Source organism: Anneissia japonica, unplaced genomic scaffold (genome assembly GCF_011630105.1).
Source record: "Anneissia japonica isolate Jap-2015-1 unplaced genomic scaffold, ASM1163010v1 scaffold22841_len12919_cov96, whole genome shotgun sequence".
Taxonomy (NCBI): domain Eukaryota; kingdom Metazoa; phylum Echinodermata; class Crinoidea; order Comatulida; family Comatulidae; genus Anneissia; species Anneissia japonica.
Window position 1 is genome coordinate 730 of NW_022744519.1, and position 4,169 is coordinate 4,898.

Here is a 4,169-nt window from a genome sequence, read left to right on the forward strand (position 1 = left end):
GGGGAGTGGTGAAAAAAAAAGAAAAAAAGAAAAACTGATCGCCCAAACGCATAAGGTTATTTTCGGGCGTCAGCAACTAAAGAACATAGGGCCTAGGCCTAGGCTATTTAATATTATGATGTAGCTGGGCATGTATTTTATGGTGATAGATTAATTAAAAGAAGTTTAACATTATTCTGTGTATATTATTTGAATTTCTTCAATTTCAAACGAACGGCCCCTGATTTTCCTGTAATTTTTGCAGTATTTCAAATGAATATGTACCCATATAACTGTCTTCTAATCTGATTAAAATCTGGCCGAATTTTGGCCGATATTGAAAAAAAGTTTGGCCGAATTTGGCCGTGAGATGGCGTGTGTTTGGCCGTGAAGCCTGTCGACTATCTGGCAACCCTGGGATCCACATTCAAATTCATTGTGTCAAGATTGTGTGTACCAGGTACCAATGGAGTCTACCAATGTTTGACAAATATCTGTGATTTTAAGGTACAAAATACAACAATAATAGCTGGTTTGCTCACTGATAACTACAAAGCAAGGATAATTCATATTATAGATAAACATACAAGCAGTAAATAACGATGAAATGGGTGTTGTTTTTTCCCTTTACAATTTACAATTTTGACTTATGCAAAAGAAAAAAAAAGAATGAAATTGGTTGAGAGCTGTTTAAATGTTCTATTAAATGTGTGTAGGTATATGTGTATGTATGGGTGGGCATGTTGGCATACATATGTGTGTGTATTTATATGTATGTATGTATATGTATGTATTTAAATGTATGTATATGTATATATATGTATATGTGGGTGTATATGTATATATATGAAATATTATGTTTCTCGCCTCCCCCCCCCCCTTTTTCTGTAAAATTGAAAAAAAAAAAAGCCTTAAGAGAAAAAGTACTGCAAATGAAACTGGTAAATTAATTTTTACATTTTTTTTTTCCCTCTGTGTGTAATTTTATTTTAATTTTATTTATTTATTTATTTATTTATTTATTTATTTTTTATTTATATATGTACATGTGTGTGTGTGTATATATATGTGTGTGCGTGCGTGTGTAGATGTATATATATATGTATGTGTGTGTGTATGTATGTGTGTATGTATGTATATGTATGTATGTGTGTGTATGTGTATATATGTATATATATGTATGTATATATATATACACACATATATATATATATGAGTAATTTCACAGTAAATGGACATGATATCCTAACATTTTCATGGAAAAATAGAATACAGATGATTTTGGCTAAACTCTGTGAAACAGAACATATGATATCAATGTTTTGGAAAAGGGGTATTATAAGATAGTTAAATTATCTTTTCAAAAGAAATATGCATGTTTGTATTTTAATACACTACAAATCCTATTCCCACAGACGAACAGGATTTTGACATACATTTGGGTCAATGACTTTCCATTGTGGATGCACCAAAAATAAAATGCATGATTACCAATTTTTTTTTTTATTTCTTACTGTATATATTCACTAATTTGATAAACATTTAAAAGTAACAGATATATTTCTTTTTTAGGAATATTGGGCCATTTTTAAATTCCTAAATATTTTGACACACAATGTTACATCCGTTACAAAAAACCATCAAATTGCATATTTTTTTAATAAAAAGGGTTTTATTTTTCTTTCTAGTGTTTTATCTTATTAGTTTCCAATATGCTTCTTATAGAAATAATGAATCCATCCTTATAATACAATTTAAAAAAAATATCCTCCATCTAATTTTAGATATTTTTGTCATGTAACATTTTTGTATGGTGAAATATGGCTAAAAAGTATGTCAATTTTTCATTATATTTTTTACTGTGAATTGTGTGATCATGAAATGATTTTTAATATGTATACTCATTGATATGATGATATAAATGTAAAAATATTTAATTTTAAACAATAAAATCTTTAGTTATAGCTTCCTAAAAAATATTGCTTGGAGCATGTCTATTTACTGTGAAATTGCTCATATATGTATATATTAGTTAAATCTTTACTTAATTTTAATTTTATTTTATATTACAGTACAGTATATTATATCGGTTTTGGATTTATTTTTTAGAAGATGAGATTGTGTATTGTAATATTGCATTATATTATATTATGTTGTTTTATGTGTGTTAAAAGCAATAATAAAAAAAAAAAAGAAAAAAAAAAGGATAATTCATTGATGCAAGACTTAATATTCAACACAACTTGATTGATCGAATGTTTCATCAGCCTCTAGCCGACGAAGCCGTAGCCTAGCTGGGCCAGTGCTAGCTGATAGGCCTAGGCCTAGCTAGGACGGTGCAGCAGCTGATGATGCAGTGTTCGATAGAAAAGGTAAGATAAGAATACGATACAACCATACTAATGTAAAAAAAATAATAAAAAACCAGGGCAGACTGGGCCTACCCTATCTTTTATCTTACATTCTACTACTCCTAACATAGGCCTAGCTAACTTAGGCCTCCCTAGGCCTACTGTCTGTCTGTACTGTAGTTAACCTAGCTAGGCTAGTAGTAGCTGGTTTTTAGTACAACTAGGGCCTTGCGCTATGCTAGGGGCCTAGCTACCTACTCTACTACTACTACTAGGTTAGGCTAGGGCATAGGCCCTGCCAATTATTATTATTATTAATTTATTTTTCTTTCTTTTTTTCGCATTTTTTTTTTACTTTTAATTACTGTACATAAATTGTTTTGCCTCATATTTTGTCCAATGTATTTTAAAGATTTTTTTATTTGAATGTCTACTGCTTTGATATTGTGTTTCCCCAGTCTTTTTATTATTGAGTTCATTCGTATGTATGTTGTTGTTATGGGCCATTATAATTATTATAATATTATTATTATTATTATTATTTTGGTTTATTGCCATTTTGATTTAGTCACTTATTGCCATTTTGATCCATTGCCGTTCTGGTAAAAAAGTGTTGCTGTTTTCACTTATTGCCATTTGGGTTTATTGCCGTTTTGACTAGAATCCACCTTCTGATGCTGCATACAGTATTATCCTCCTAATTAAAAAATTTATTGCCCTTTTTATAATTTGCAATGTACCTGTATTACACTCATTTTATGTCTTTTAATTCAACAGAACATGGTAGAGTAGTGGAAAGTACCTATATGAAGTTGAAAAAAAAACCAGATAATGATGGACATTAGTTGATATGATAAGTTATGCCATGGTTAGTAGTTGATATCGTTTTAACTCTTTGGTTACCCTGTCAATTGTTGCTCATTACCAATTGTTTTTTACTGTAACATATTTCAAATCTCTGAATTTTCAGATAAGTGTTGGCACATCTCACAGATACGTGTGAAAAACATTCATCCCATCAACCATTGTTGGCTATCAAAGAAGAGAAACCTGTGCTCACAACTACAGAATGATGGATCAGCCCTGATAATACAAATACAAGGTAATTTAAATGTGAATTGTAAACATTAAGCCTAAAGATAAGCCTTGTGGTCAATTACATGAAACATAATCATGAAGAAATTCTTCCCCTTAGAAGAAACGGTCACTGGTGGGTTGGATGATTGATTGCTAATTGCCTGCATGCTGCCTAAACGGCCTTGGACACAGTTCAGCCAGTACTGCTCCAATCATGGTCAAATTTCAGAAAGTATACACAATTTCTGAATCTAATGTTATTATTTAAAACATAAAATGTTTTAAACCAAAATCCGACAATAATAAAAAAAAAAAGACAGTAGCTGTACGTCTGTGGATTTTTACTTTTTTTCGCGAACGTAAAACCGTGACTTGGCGATCGGGAGAACCAGAAAGATGCATCAATATTTTATTAATTCTCAAAAAACAAAGATGTAATTTTGGTTATTTTCAATACACATATGTATTGAAAATGACATGGTGTATTGGTGTTTATGCTGGCCTAAATAAATATAAGAATACGATTCTTTCTAGCCTTTATGCTATTTATTTTATGATCGTGTGGCATACAACAGCAATGTTACTCACATTCCCGGCTATCCAGGTGCTATTCTACAGCTTACAGCTATTTCAATCTGGTGTACGGTAAGAATGGCCCCGGAAAAAATGGCCCCGGAAAAAATGGCCCCGGAAAGAATGGCCCCGGAAAAAATGGCCCCGGTAAAAATGGCCCCATATGACAGGTAGGTAAAAATGGCCCCC

At 31.4% G+C, this 4,169-nt stretch overlaps 1 long non-coding RNA gene across 3 annotated transcripts in view; it reads left to right on the top strand.

The window, feature by feature from the left end:
• Window positions 1-2,268: 2,268 nt before the first annotated feature.
• LOC117119678 overlaps window positions 2,269-4,169 on the top strand; it is a 4,478-nt gene continuing 2,577 nt past the window's right edge. The window contains exons 1-3 of one of the 3 annotated variants that reach the window (XR_004447229.1): window positions 2,269-2,351; window positions 3,108-3,198; window positions 3,301-3,432. This is a non-coding gene — a long non-coding RNA (uncharacterized LOC117119678). Of the gene's footprint in view, window positions 2,352-3,093; window positions 3,433-4,169 lie in introns of those variants that run through there. The other 2 variants (XR_004447228.1, XR_004447227.1) reach the window with 2 other exon arrangements.